General features: G+C 44.6%; 1 protein-coding gene across 1 annotated transcript in view; it reads right to left on the bottom strand.

The window, feature by feature from the left end:
* Positions 1-15673, bottom strand: part of LOC134611849 (ABC-type organic anion transporter ABCA8-like) — a 224764-nt gene that overhangs the window by 182204 nt on the left and 26887 nt on the right. The window lies entirely within an intron of this gene.

The following is a 15673-nucleotide window of genomic DNA, read 5'->3' as shown; positions in this document are numbered from 1 at the left end:
TTTTTTTTGTTAGGCCCCATTTCCTCTATAATTCTTACCTTTTAATCTCCTCAGGGTAAATTGAATTTGAATACATAGTAAATGTAGGAGGTCTGGTAGGAAAGCAAAATGGCTGCTTCCTCAAAATAATGTAACTGTTCTATATATTGGTCAATGTTTTGTAAATGGTCAGGATTAGTCACTAAAGTGAGAATTTTGGGAGATTCAAAGGGAATTTTTGAATTTAAAGTAAAACTCTGAAAACCTAAGCACTTCTGCTTGCTGAAGTACCTTTGTTTGAAAAGTGTGTCCGTCTTTTTTTTTTTTTTTTTTTTAACAAAAAAATGGCAGATTTCAATAAATTATTCTTGTTACCTTGTTCACCCTCTGGCTTTCAGACAGCTTGTCCTGTTACTACCTAGTTGTTTAGCCCAGTAGAGTTAAACTTAAAGGACCACTCTAGGCACCCAGACCACTTCAGCTTAATGAAGTGGTCTGGGTGCCAGGTCCAGCTAGGGTTAACTAATTGTTTTATAAACATAGCAGTTTCAGAGAAACTGCTATGTTTATCAATTAGTTAAGCCTTCCCCCTAATCCTCTAGTGGCTGTCTCACTGACAGCCGCTAGAGGCGCTTGCGTGATTCTCACTGTGAAAATCACAGTGAGAGCACGCAAGCGTCCATAGGAAAGCATTATGAATGCTTTCCTATGTGACCGGCTGAATGCGCGCGCAGCTCGTGCCGCGCGTGCGCATTCAGCCGACGGGGAGGAACAGAGGAGGAGAGCTCCCCGCCCAGCGCTGGAAAAAGGTAAGTTTTTTCCCCTTTCCAGAGCCGGGCGGGAGGGGGTCCCTGAGGGTGGGGGCACCCTCAGGGCACTCTAGTGCCAGGAAAACGAGTATGCTTTCCTGGCACTAGAGTGGTCCTTTAACCCCTTAAGGACACATGACATGCGTGACATGTCATGATTCCCTTTTATTCCAGAAGTTTGGTCCTTAAGGGGTTAAGAGGCAGCAATTGCCCAGAGCATCTGCCTTGCAAAGACTACTCATTGAGCTGCATTGGAAAGTCTGTGATTGGACAGCCACAGAAAGACTGGGCGGGGTTAGAACGGGAGGGCTTGCAAAGGCTGCAGACAAGAGATATTATATAAACTATAGATATCTACTAAATAGGGATTTTTCAAAAAACGTTTGTGTGGTGTATTTTAACACCACAATAGCTGAACTATAATAATTCTCCAAGTCGGCTTTGCTTCCTGTTTGTGTGATCTCTGGCTACACAAACATTTGTGTGTGTGTGCTCAATTTGGCTTTTAGGTTATATACACATTTCTCTGACTATATACACAATAGAAACTGCATTTAAAAAAAAAAAAAATATATATATATATATATATAGTCAAATGCAGTGTCTATTGTGTATATAGTCAGAGGAATGTGTATATAAAGCTAAAAGCCAAATGGCCAGTTTGTTTGATAAATTGGAAATTCCAAATTTTACAGCAAAATATCTAATTTATGAGAAGTGCTCTATTTCACCTATTTTTTGTTTTTTTTGCGATTTACAATTATTATAGAAAGCCAACCACAGCACTGTACAATAGGTACAATTATAACAAAACATGTATAAAATACTGCAACAGTAGGTGAAGTGGGCCTAAATAAGCTTACAATGGAAAAGATATTTGTACAATGAAAAAAAAAACACGAGAATAGTGTATATAGAGTGGATTGGTACTAAAAATAGCATAACTTTTTTTTCCCCACTGTCTACAATCACTCACTAGACACTACAAAGACAAAAGATAGGCAGGGCAAAAATACGCTCAAAACTGAATATGATGGACCATACGTAATCCTCTTTCTTCTGTTAGTTGGAGGTAATGTATGTCACAGAAAAATCTGAAAATAGAAAAGACAAATATTATAATAGTAAGAGGTAATTGGCGACTCACACTTTGCAGAGCTACATAATAGCAAGCTCTGACTGTAATACCATTAGATGGTATAAGTGCTAATTCAACTTCAACTCTTTCCAGTTTACCAACAAACGTCAAGGCACGCAGGTATCTAAATGTGATAAATCATGTGGAATTGCTAAAGTTTTACCAAAAAAAATTCTCTAGCTAGAGAAACACAGAACCCCAGTGGAGTGAGCATAGACAGAGAGGACGCCAAATCAAAGAGAGCAGTTCATCACACATCCAGGGTTAAAATAATCATTTATAATACAGAAATGTGTCAAAAGCTAGTATGCACCCAGATTTTGGATTCAGAATGGTGTGAAACAAATTGGAAAAGGCAAATCTTTTAGATTGTAATATACAAAGACAATGTTAAGAGACATTAATAGGCCACTCACACTTTGCAGAGCCACCTATAGCAGGCTCTGGTTATAATGGAATTGGATGGTATAAGTGCTCCTTCAACTTCTCCTTCTCCACCTCTCCACCAGTAGGAATAACGTAAGGACTTGAATCGGGAATACGGTGCAAAAACATTTACATGCTCTTTCAGTTACCACTTCTTGTTTACCTCTCCACTCCAGGGACTTGAATCGGAAATGGGATGAAATAATTCTCCTTAGAGGGAAATTAAGTCTTGATTGCATTGTAAGGAGAATTATTTCCTCCCCATTCTTGATTCAGTTCCCTGCCCTGTTCCTACTGGTGGAGAGGTGGAGAAGGAGAATCATATTATCACACTGCTTCTTTTTGGAGAATTCTGTGAATTTGGTTTCATTCCATTGTGTTTGGATTCCTTTGTAACTTTGGTTCCCACTGTGGTTTACCGGTTTCTTTTGTGCATATCCTTGTCCATTGCCCACTCTTACCTGTTTGCTTCACCGTTTTTCTTACTTCACCTTATATCCATTACCTTGATAAAAGTTCAGAAAGTGGACAGAAGCATTGACCAAGTTTGAAAATATATATATAAACACACACACATATATATATATAAACATTTCAGGACTTACAATTTCAAGTCCTACACTCCTACTATCAGGGAATTAATGGGACTCACTACTGCAAAGCTGGATGGCCTGTGGCACACTCACTGGGGATGAATTCCTACTCACCAATGGGTGGTGGCAAGTGGACAGTTGGAGCAGATTTTGTATGGGTAGTATCTACTAATTCCGAATAAACTGGTCTGCTGTGAACCATAAATACTATAGCCACTTTGCATCATTACAAAGTGCATGGTCTTTAGAGCACGCTGAGCCCCGTCACATTTCTGAGAATGTGCTATGTGTATTAAAAAGAAAAAATATGTGTGTATATGTATGTGTGTGTTTATATTTTCTTTCTTCAAAATTGCAACTTGGAAGTAACTATACATATGCCCTAAAATGAAATCTAAACTTATATATATATATATATATATATATATATATATATATATATATATAATCACTATGGCAAAATGACATCTTCACTTTGATTTAGCCTGATACTTGGCTCGCCTACTTGCTCAGGGAGTGGTATGCTTTATTCTCAAGGGTCAATGTTTCTGATACCCTTGTGGAATGCATTAGAGATATGGCAAGGAGATACATGTGGGTTTGACTGCTCTGAATTAATATGGGAATTGCTGGTCTGGTCTTGTGGATGAACAAAGTAAAGTTGACATGATATTTTTTGCTCTTTGAAGTTTTTTTTCCTTGGAGACCTCGAGGCAGAGATTTCATTACCCGTGGGACATCTGTTACATTCTTAAGAGGGAGACCAATTCTCTTGGCAAGCATTATTCTTTCTATAAAAGGTTCACAAATAACTACAGTGTCAAAGTCACTTGAAGGAGAACATGGCTTTTCTTTGCCACATGAGTCAGAGTGCGGCCAGCTTCGCAGACAGTTAACAGCCGCAGCTGCTAATACCCAGTTCAAGGTGCGATCTTATATGTGGTCATTAAAAATCCTTCCAATGGTGATTGCTCTATTTATGAGTGTTATAACTTCATTAAACAGCACTGTCACTATGAAAACAACATTAAATCATTGCAGTCAGCATGTGCTCTTTTTGTATATAGCAACTTTGCGGTTTGTTTTAAAAAAAATAAAAAATCTGTCCCTGTCCGGTTATTCTGATTTAGAAAATCCTACAACAGCTGGATTGTATACAAGTGCAACATATCTGGTAGGATATTTTTGATTAAAGGAACACTATAGTCACCTAAATTACTTTAGCTAAATAAAGCAGTTTTAGTGTATAGATCATTCCCCTGCAATTTCACTGCTCAATTCACTGTCATTTAGGAGTTAAATCACTTTGTTTCTGTTTATGCAGCCCTAGACACACCTCCCCTGGCTATGATTGACAGAGCCTGAATGAAAAAAAAAAACTGGTTTCACTTTCAAACAGATGTAATTTACCTTAAATAATTGTATCTCAATCTCTAAATTGAACTTTAATCACATACAGGAGGCTCTTGCAGGGTCTAGCAAGCTATTAACATAGCAGGGGATAAGAAAATCTTAATTAAACAGAACTTGCAATAAAGAAAGCCTTAAAGGACCACTCTAGGCACCAAGACAACTTAATTTCAATGAAGTTGTCTTGGTGCCAGGTACCTCTAGTTTTTTTTTGTTTTTTTTAAATACACTGCCGTTTCAGAGAAAAAGCAGTGTATTTTTTTTCTCTATTCCCACCTACAATGGCTGTCTCTGAGACAGCCACTAGATGGTGCTTCCTCAATCCTCACTGTTAAAATCACAGTGAGCTGACGTCAGACGTCCTCTTGGACGTCTAATGTTATTCCCTCTAATGCAGGCAGCTCAGATGTGAGCGCGCCTGCATTAGAGACTATGCTGAGACTATGCATTAGAGACTATGCTTGTAGTCAATGAATCTCTATGAGAAGATTTTCATTGGCTGAGCACTGCGCTGGACGCGCATGCCTTTTTCAGCCGCAATGATTTCTTATGAGTGGAAATTCATTGGCGGACAGCGGGGAAAACAGTCAGCAGACCCGATGACCGCGCAGGAGGTGTCGACCATCGGTGACGTAGCGCTACAAAGAAGGTAAGTAAAGGGGTATTTAGAATAGAATTTAAAAGTTAAAAGTGGGGTTCAGAGGGGCACTGAGTAGTCAGGTATAGAATAGGGCTGTTAAATCAGGTAGTTTAGTGGTGCCTAGAGTGGTCCTTTAATAGGGCTCTCTTTACAGGACATGCAGGGAGGTGTGACTAGGGTTCATAAACAAAGGGATTTAACTCCTAAATGGCAGAGGATTGAGCAGTGAGGCTGCAGGGGCATGTTCTATACACCAAAACTGCTTCATTAAGCTAAAGTTGTTCAGGTGACTATAGTGTCCCTTTAAATGGGATTAAATTGACACTTTGGCCTTTTAACCCCATTTTCTAAAGGATTTTGTGGATCTGTGGTTCTGTAGTTTAGTCTGGCACTAGAACCACTACAGGCCATTATAGTTGTCATGGTACCATTACACTATAGGTAGGGTCCCTGCTTTTCAGTAGAACTGTTCGCAAACAGTTTGACCAAAACCAGGTGTTTCTGAGACACCTGCAGCCTGGCTTCCACTTGCTGAGTGTCAATGATTGACACTAAAATATGGATGGAATTGATAATACCGAACAGCAGGTGGGAAGGGCTTAAAATGACAATGTATTTAACCAGGAAAGGTACATTTAGATTACTCTGGTTTTCAAGTACATCCTGTGATTTTCAAAAATTGCTACAATTGAATTTCAACTGCGTGTATGAGATACAGCGAAAAAGGAACTCTGTTTTGTAACTTAAAGTGCATAAGCAGTTGTGGTGCTTGGAATGTCCCTGTAAATTATAACACGAAGTTTCGTAATGACGTGTGATACACATGTTTACAGATTGAATTGATGTTAACTTTAACACCATGACAGCATATGCTAAAGTCTAAGAATAGAAAGTGATTTAATCAAACGGCATCCACAACAACTACAACAATAAAGCCCAAAGCTTACTTACACAGACCTTGATTTTTTTTTGATTTTTTTTTATTAACTTCTGAAATGGTTTGATATTTTGATATGTGATTTTTTATTTTTTTTTACGTCACGGTCCTCCATGCGATGTCCCCTAATGGAAAACCTTTGGATAGGTGCTTTCTGTTTAGCCACCAGATCAGAGAATGGCGTACCTTCAGGGGAAGCTTGATGGTCTGGAACAGGTTCCCGGATGAGAAACGACTCAGGAAGTTGGCTTGGAATGGTCTCATTCTCCACTGAGCCCATCTCGTCAGACCTATTGTGGAGGACATGGAACCAAGGAGGCTCATTACCGCCTTTGCAGGGGCAACCGGGGATTTCAGCATTCTCCTCAATAACCTCCTGAGTTTCAGAATTCTTACTGATGAGAGCTGGACAGTACCCTTTAGAGTGTCGAAATGGGCACCTAAGTAAACCATAGATTACGTTGGGTGGAGGTGGCTCTTCTTGGTGTTGATCTTCCAGCCGTGAGCTTGCAGAAACTGAATGCTGGTAATAGCTTGGGATGTCACAGAATCCACGTCGTTTCCTAAGATCAAGACGTCGTCCAAATAATGGTAAATAGCAATGTTTTGCTTTCTGAGCTCTGCGATGAGAACAATCAGGACCTTTGTAAATGTTCTTGGGGCTGTGCTCAGTCCAAAGGGGAGGGCCCTGAACTGGAAATGACCTTCTTCCACAGCAAACCTCAGAAACTTCTGATGGATTTGGGCAATGGGTATGTGAAAATATGCGTCTAGTAGATCTATAGACAGCATCCATTGGTTGGGTGACACAACCTTTATTATAGACTGCAGAGATTCCATTTTGAATCTGCGAATGTGCAGATGCTTGTTCAGTCTGTGCAGATCCAGAATGGGTCTCCAACCCCCTGAGGATTTCCTTGTCAAGAAGATGTGGGAGTAAAATCCTTGAGTTCTTTCGCCTGCCGGCACTTTGACGATGACCTTCTCCTTCTGCAAGGAAAGGATGGAATTTTGTAGGGCCATGCACTTTTCCTTGTCTCCTGGCCATTTTGTGAGGTGAAAGGACCTGTTGGGAGGATGCTTGAAGAATTCTAGCAGGTAACCTCTCCGAATAATATCCAGCACCCAAACGTCGCTTGGGGAAATGGTCCATTTCGAAAGATACTGGAGAAGACAAGCCCCGACACCTTCGGTTTTGGGCCGTACGTAGTCATAGATTCCTCGGGTCCTTAGAGGAAGATGACCCGCGTGACCTGCCTCCTCTGTTCCCAGAAGGGGCACCTCTCCTCGGTTGAAATCGGAAGTATTCCCTACCAGGCTTGTAGGACCTACTGTCACGAAAGGAATGGTACTCTTTCCGGGCGCGAAAGGATCCTTTATACTTCCTCTCTTGGGGTAGAAAGGCTTTATTTCCTTCAGCCGCCCTCTTAATGCATTCACCCAAATTCTTGCCGAATAACATATTCCCGTGAAATGGCAGAGAACACAAACTATTCTTGGAGGAAGCATCGGCCGCCCAAGATCTGAGCCAGAGTGCCCGCCTGGAGGAAACCGAGAAGGACATATTTCTAGCAAGGTTTCTCACCAGATCCACTGCGGCCTCCGAAGAGAAATCAATCGCTAGACGCATATCCTTCAGGGCATCAACAATAGAGGAACGGCTCCTGCCCCTCTTGATGTCCCCTTCCAGCTCCTGCAGCCAAACCTTCATAGCTCTTGAAACAGACGTGAGAGCAACGGCAGGGTGGAGACTCGTGCCTGAGGCTACATAGGACTTAGACAGGTAGTATTCCATCTTACGATCCATTGGATCCCTGAAGGAGCCTGCATCATCCACTGGCAGGGTAGTGCGCTTGGCTAGCCTAACCACCGCAGCATCAACCTTGGGTGGAAGATCCCATGTTTCAGCATCTTTGGGATCAAACGGGTATAATCTGGAGAACTTCCCTTTTGCAGATGATCTCCTATCAGACCTGGACCATTCTTCTTTAATAAGGTCACTAATAGTGGTATGCACAGGGAAAGCCGCTCTTTTCCTTCTAAGATCTGAGAAATAGCGGTTAGATGTAGAGGGTTCCTCCTCCGAGGGCTCTTTCAAAGTAAGGGTTTCTCTGACCCGAGCAATCAAATGATCCACCTCCGCAGGTATCAGGAAGTCAGGATCAGGCATAGCATCCTCCTCCGAGGAAAAAGCCAAGTCTCTCAGCGAAGCTGTGTCCATAAACTCATCCTCCGAGTTATCAGGAGACCAATCTGACGGCTCAGAATATCTAGGTCGCTTGTGGGTCTTACCAACCTCTCTGATGCCCTGGGCAACTGCATGCTTGATAAGCTGCCTAAAGTCCGGTGTTAACTGAGAAGGTCCAGCAGCTGCTGAGAGACAATTCGAACAGAGACGTTTCCCTTCTATGGCTCTGTTATCACAGGATATACACAGCGTCCTTTTGGGCGACTTCCCTTTGGACGATCCTGAAGTCTTTGTACTTTTATCACTGTAATAAACCAAACGTGAATATTAGTACATTACCACTCTTTTAGTTATCTATAATATCAATATCAATTTTTTCCAAAAATGGATGGCTTACCTATATCGCTTAGATTGTGACCTATTATGATGAGAAGACTCCGATTCCCTAGATCTTGAGCGCGAATCCATCTATAAATAATAGATGAAACAGCGAAACTAAAACCAAGAAGAAAAACTACAAGAAACCAAACAAAAAATGGGAAAAGAACTTATTTTAGAAGAAAAAAGGCGAAGAACCAACAATCCACAGATCTCAACGGTGCCAGAAACTCTCCAGGAAGCTGAAAATTCAAACTGACCAAAAAGGAGGCCTGGTGCTTTAAGAGGGCGTCTGACGTCATCGCGCATGCGCAGATGACCGAAAAGACGCGCGAAACGGCCTAATTAGAAATCAAACGAATAGATTTGCGCGCGAATGCGTTAATACGTACAATGGCGTTCGCGCGTTTATGCGAACGCCAGAAAGTACCGAATGCCGCGCATGCGTCCCAGAGTCCCCGAAAACCGCGCAGGCGCCCAGGAGACCCCTACACGCCGCGCAGGCGCACAGGAGACCCCTACACGCCGCGCAGGCGCACAGGAGACTCCCGAATGCCGTGCAGGGAAACATGAAACCAGGGGACCCCAGAACGCTTCTACGGAAAAATTTCCAAATGAAAGAAAAAACCAGCAGGTAAATACCAAACCATATTACCTTGATCCTGGTGGGGAAATACCAAACCCGAATCCAGCCAAATCCCATGTTCCTTCCCATGTTACCACTGGGAAATTGGAATGAAAAAAACCCCGGTCACTAAAGGGGTTCTCTCCAGGGGGACACCTTTGCACAGGGCCGTATACTGGAGACTTCCCAGGGGAGAGAGGGTGAACTCCCCAAGGGCCAGAGGAACTAATCCTCAGGTAAGCCATAAAAGAAAATGTAGCAGTCTGAAAAGACCGACATGTCCTAGGGATAGGACAGGAAAAAAAGACTGAAGAAGGAGGGGCAGGAGGTGGTACTTATACGGCTTAATTATTATTCCTGTCCAATGGGGATAGGGAGGAGCTACCCAATGTTGTGCTGCCATGGATATGGCCAGGAAATGATAATATTATACAAATATATTTGGGGCCAGTACAAATCCTTTATATGGAAATCCATTCATAAACAGGGCTATACATAGGACACGAGGTCACACATTTAGGCTGGAATAAAGGAGATCTAATCTAAGGCAAAGAAAATAATTTGTACAGTAAGAACTATAAGGATATGGAATTATCTGCCTGAAGAGGTGGTTTTATCAGAGTCCATACAGATGTTTAAACAGCAATTGGACAAATACTTCCAAAAACATAACATACAGGGATATACTTTCTAATTAGTGGGATAATAGCTGCTTGATCCAAGGAGATATCTGACTGCCATTTTGGGGTCAAGAAGGAATTTCTTCGTAGTTTGTTGCAAAATTGGAAGCACTTCAGACTGGGATTTTGCCTTCTTTTGGCTCAACTGCAAAAACAGATGTGAGGAAGGCTGAACTTGACGGATGCAAGTCTCTTTTCAGCTATGTAACTATGTAACTATGATACCCCTGATGTAGAGAACTAAATGTATATGTATTGATTGTCAAAGGTTGGGGTAGGCAACCTTCGGCACTCCAGATGTTATGGGCTACATCTCACCAGATGCTTTGCCAGCATTATTGCTGTAATTATTGGGCAATGTAGTCCACAACATCTGGAATGACAACGGTTGCTTACCCCTGGTTCTAGTGGTTCTTGGGCAGTTCTCTGCTAAAGTCTTATAAAATCTAAGTGAGGTAAACTGAGACCAAATAAATTGTGTTTCATTAAAGATCAATGACTCCTACAAAATCTAAGTGTTCAATTTGTCAGGACAAACACTAAAAATACTTAATTGCTTTTATATTGTGCCCATTACACTATGATGCTTATTTTGTAGGATGTAGACATTTTATTATACACAAACAGCAGTATGAGATACAGTGAAGATAAAGGGATACTTTGTATCTTGTCTTGCTTTTTACATGTGTTGCGTTATTCTCATACTTTCATTTTTGTACATTGCCTTCATGCCTTATTTTTTGACACCTTCTTCCTGCCAAAACCATTTTGTGAAGTGGCTGTTCTCTATTATTTGATTGGCTCAGACAAAAGCCCTGGGGGGCCTTATAAAAAACAGCATTTTTGTAGGTTTTATCCTCAATTAAATATAGCTATAACTATAACTTTTTTTTATTTAACATTAGAACGCGTAATTGGTTTGGTCAGTCGTTGCTTGTGTTTGAATGCCTTGCGGCACTTATAGGTGTGCCTCCAGCGTGTGCTAAGTTAAGGTCCCTTGATGCTTTGCACAGTTACTGGCCTGATGTATCTACATAAATAATGTATATAAAAGGGATTTATTCACTATACTCCAACTTGTAGCAAATTGAAATCTGGAAATATAGGCTAAAACAGCTCATTTGAAAAATATCTACTACGCTGTAATTACAGCGTGCCTAATTTAGCCTCAATTTTGCAATTCAAATTTAAATATACTACAATTAGGGTCGTCCTTGCTCAGCCACATCTTGTCCCTGAGAAGGGAATCAGCTATAACACAGAGAGACCCATTTCCCACCCAGTAACCAGACGACACACAGTCCTGGGGGTATAACACTACTTGGCCACACTCGGCTTTATACTTTCCCCATGCAAGGGGTGGATCACACACAACAACAATGACCCCTCCCAGGGTCCTCCCCCTCCTGGGGGTCGCATTACGGAAATGGAACCCTTTGTCCACTCTTCCCGCCACTTAGTGCCCCCTTCCCAGGGGTCTGTGCGTGTGACAGAAACTCCAGTCCCTTTGTCCCCAGATCCCGCCACCCACCCTCAGGGTTTCCCACCTCCGTGGACCAGGGTATCTTTATCTCTTGAGCCTCTCTACCTGGGAGTCCCAGAGCGGGAAAGTTTCCCGCCCCGTGACACCCAGCTACAGAATGCCCACCAAACCACCATTGTCCCCAAGAGAGTGTCTTACCAATCTCAGGGACCCCCAAAATGGTAACCGCCAATGAATGCTCCCCCTAGATGGTGTTCGTCTAACGAACGGGCCGCCACACAGGGTCGGCAATGCGCCGAGGCTTCCCTTGCGATTTGGGGTTTTGTCACCTCATTACGTTAAGACAACATTCTAATTGAGGTTTAGTGGTGGTCCCCGTTCGGGAGGCCAACAGAACTCGTTCGTATTTGCTCTCCCAAATGGGGAGCAGGTAAAACACAGGATTATAACACAATACAGGTGAAAACATGGGGAATAACACATAGCAATTTCACGAACAGGAAGCACACAATTAGTATTAGATAAGGGTAAAACAATAATATGTGAATATTATTTTTTTTTCACATTACATCCATTTCCCAAAACCATGTTGTTTCATTTACTGTATGTTGTCCTTTAAGAGTTTCTAAAAACAGTACAAAGGGTGATCCAGCTATATATTTTTGGGGTTAATATATTTAGATTTTTTTTTCTAGTTATTATTTGCAGCGTTATTCAGTGCCAGGCCTGGAAATTTGCCTCTGCTGTGATTTGACGCTTGTTGCTCTCTTAAACGCTCATTTTGTCCGTGTGTCCCCAGTGTCTGCCCACAGGCACAAATGTTGGTGCATTGCTTGCCAACATTTTCTGGAAAGTGAATTAATGGTCCCAATTAGAAACGAAGTGTGCTAATATTGTCAGTAGCCTCATGACAGAGTGTTCCGGGATTTGCAGGAAATCTGTAATGACAGTTTGTTTTGAAGACTAATTATCGTCCTGTTTGTTAATGGCATTCTTCAGTGTCGGTGATGTCCCCTGGGTTGGTACTTAGGGTGTTTTGGATGCAGTACATGTTGAGTTAAGGGCTGAGACTGCACGAATGCTAATCTTATTGTACTGTTTACGAAACACAATATATTTTAATAAATAATCTCATTAAAGGCAATTTGTCATGGTTTCAGATGAGATATATTCTTTTTTTTTTTTAATTCTTTATTTTTGCGTGCAACAAGGGTCATACGGCTCGCAGAGCCTCAATTTACATATCAAAACAGAGAAGAAAAAACTTCGGCTTGTTATACTTATGCACATTTTTGTTGGTTTATAACTCTAAGGAACATACACAGGTGTCTCTCTATTGTAGGCTGACCATCGCTGGACTAACGAAGAAAAAACTAACTGTAATGAGTTGTTAATGTAATGAAGTTGAGTATCTAATCTAGTAGTTATCCTGCTTGTTAGATGGGGGTTAAACATAATAGGGCCACAAGATTGTGGTGCTAATAGCAGGTATGCATTGGGACTAAAGTTGCACCTCCAGCCTTCCAATTTTGCTAAGCTCGTGTGTCGGTGGCAGGGGAGGTGTGTGTGTGTGTGTGGGGGGGGGGGGGTAAGCGCCCCTGTATGGGTCGTGGCATGGGAGTTAGTAATGGATGACATTGCTCTAGTGGGGGGGGAAGGGGGGTAGGGTGGTAGATAGGCCACATCTAGTTAAGTAGCAGTCCATAAATACTTGGCGTAGTGGATCCACTACAGCATGGACAGTCCTCAGGTCTTCGCTGCGGCGGACGTTGTGGGTTCTTTCCCTTTTGGGTAGAATGGCGTTATGGTGTTCGGATTCCAGCGTTGGGTTGGCGGCTTGGTGGTTTGGGTGCCAGGTAATTGCAGCGAGTCCTCAGGTATGGAGAGCTTGGTGAGGAGCGCAGATGCCTCATTGATGTCTGCAATGGAGTATAATGCTTCTCCTTGCTTGACTCGTAGTGTTCGCGGGGATCTCCAGTTGTATTCCACATTGTGGTTTCTGAGCAGTGCCGTGAGGGGTTGCAGCGTTTTGCGCCAGTGAAGTGTCTCCCCGGTGAGGTCTGTGAAGAACGAGAGGGTCATGCTTTCGAAGGTGAGTGGGGTAGCCCCCTTTAGTGCTGCATGTACCAGCGCCTTGTCGGTCCCAGAACGGAAACGGACAATCAAATCTCTAGAGGCCTTTTCTGGTGCTCGATTGGGTTTCGGGATACTGAAGTACCCATCGAGGGTGATATTCCTCGCCTGTTTGGGCTCCAGGAGGTGGGCCATGAGCCTCCGGAGGAAGTGTGGGAGCTCAGATGTGGGCACATTCTCCAGGATTCCCCGGATTTTCAGATTGTTGCGGCGCCTTGAATCCTCTAATGCGGCAAATCGGAGATCGGATGCAGTCTGACGCTTGGTAAGTGCCTGCACTTCTTGAAGTCGGGCCACTGTTTGGTTCAGGTGTTCCGTGGTGGATTCCACCGCGCCTATGCGGCCTACCAGGCCTGTGATGTCCGCGCGGAGTAAGGCCACATCCGCCTGTATAGTTTTCTGCAAGGCCCCCAACATGTTCTCCAGCATAGATGCTGTCACCGGATCATTAGTTGTTGACCTCTGGGGGAGTTGTCTTGGCAGAATTTGCCCCTCTCCCTCTTCATCTGGGGATAGCTCCTCGGAGTCGTAGAAGTCTCCCATGGCGGCGGCCATCTTGGGACCATGCGTTCCATAAGCTTGGCGGAGCAAATCGCCTATACTGGCGCCTGGTTTGGGCTTTTCGGGCTTCAGTTTCTTGGACTTCCTGCCCATATTCGTTAGGGGTGTTTTGGTTGCCGTTTTGCGGCTGTAGTGGCCGATTATCGCCGGTTTTCGGGTGTTTTACCCCGGAGCTCGTCGCTCGTGCGGCCGTTCAGCTCAGTAGCTTGGCTCCACCCGAGATATATTCTAATTACACATATATATGATCTCAGCATTTGAATTATCTCATGTAAATTTTTGGAATGTAAGGATTCATTTTTTTCAAACTTGTAAAATAGTAGCCCTGACACAAAATTCACTGTATCAGAGCACCATGGTGTATCAGAGCACCACGGGTGTATCAGAGCACCACGGGCGTATCAGAGCACCACGGGCGTGTCAGAGCACCACGGGCGTATCAGAGCACCACGGGCGTGTCAGAGCACCACGGGCGTATCAGAGCACCACGGGCGTATCAGTGCACCACGGGCATATCAGAGCACCACGGGCATATCAGAGCACCACGGGTGTATCAGAGCACCACGGGGGCGTATCAGAGCACCACGGGCGTGTCAGAGCACCACGGGCGTATCAGAGCACCACGGGCGTGTCAGAGCACCACGGGTGTGTCAGAGAACCATGGGCGTATCAGAGCACCATGGGCATATCAGAGCACCACGGGCGTGTCAGAGCACCACGGGTGTGTCAGAGCACCACGGGCGTATCAGAGCACCACGGGCATATCAGAGCACCACGGGCGTGTCAGAGCACCACGGGTGTGTCAGAGCACCATGGGCGTATCAGAGCACCACGGTGTATCAGAGCACCACGGGTGTGTCAGAGCACCACGGGTGTATCAGAGCACCACGGGCGTAACAAGGCACCACGGGCGTGTCAGAGCACCACGGGCGTGTCAGAGCACCACGGGCGTATCAGAGCACCACGGGTGTATCAGAGCACCATGGGCGTGTCAGAGCACCACGGGCGTATCAGAGCACCACGGGCGTATCAGAGCACCACGGGCGTATCAGAGCACCACGGTGTATCAGAGCACAACGGGCGTGTCAGAGCACCACGGGCGTGTCAGAGCACCACGGGTGTGTCAGAGCACCATGGGCGTATCAGAGCACCACGGTGTATCAGAGCACCACGGGTGCGTCAGAGCACCACGGGCGTATCAGAGCACCACGGGCGTGTCAGAGCACCACGGGCGTATCAGAGCACCACGGGTGTATCAGAGCACCACGGGCGTGTCAGAGCACCACGGGCGTATCAGAGCACCACGGGCGTATCAGAGCACCACGGGCGTATCAGAGCACCACGGTGTATCAGAGCACAACGGGCGTGTCAGAGCACCACGGGCGTGTCAGAGCACCACGGGCGTGTCAGAGCACCACGGGTGTGTCAGAGCACCATGGGCGTATCAGAGCACCACGGTGTATCAGAGCACCACGGGTGTGTCAGAGCACCACGGGTGTATCAGAGCACCACGGGCGTAACAAGGCACCACGGGCGTGTCAGAGCACCACGGGCGTGTCAGAGCACCACGGGCGTATCAGAGCACCACGGGTGTATCAGAGCACCATGGGCGTGTCAGAGCACCACGGGCGTATCAGAGCACCACAGGCGTGTCAGAGCACCACGGGTGCGTCAGAGCACCACAGGCGTATCA

Source organism: Pelobates fuscus, chromosome 5 (genome assembly GCF_036172605.1).
Source record: "Pelobates fuscus isolate aPelFus1 chromosome 5, aPelFus1.pri, whole genome shotgun sequence".
NCBI classification, from domain to species: domain Eukaryota; kingdom Metazoa; phylum Chordata; class Amphibia; order Anura; family Pelobatidae; genus Pelobates; species Pelobates fuscus.
This window is presented reverse-complemented; position numbering and strand designations above follow the sequence as displayed.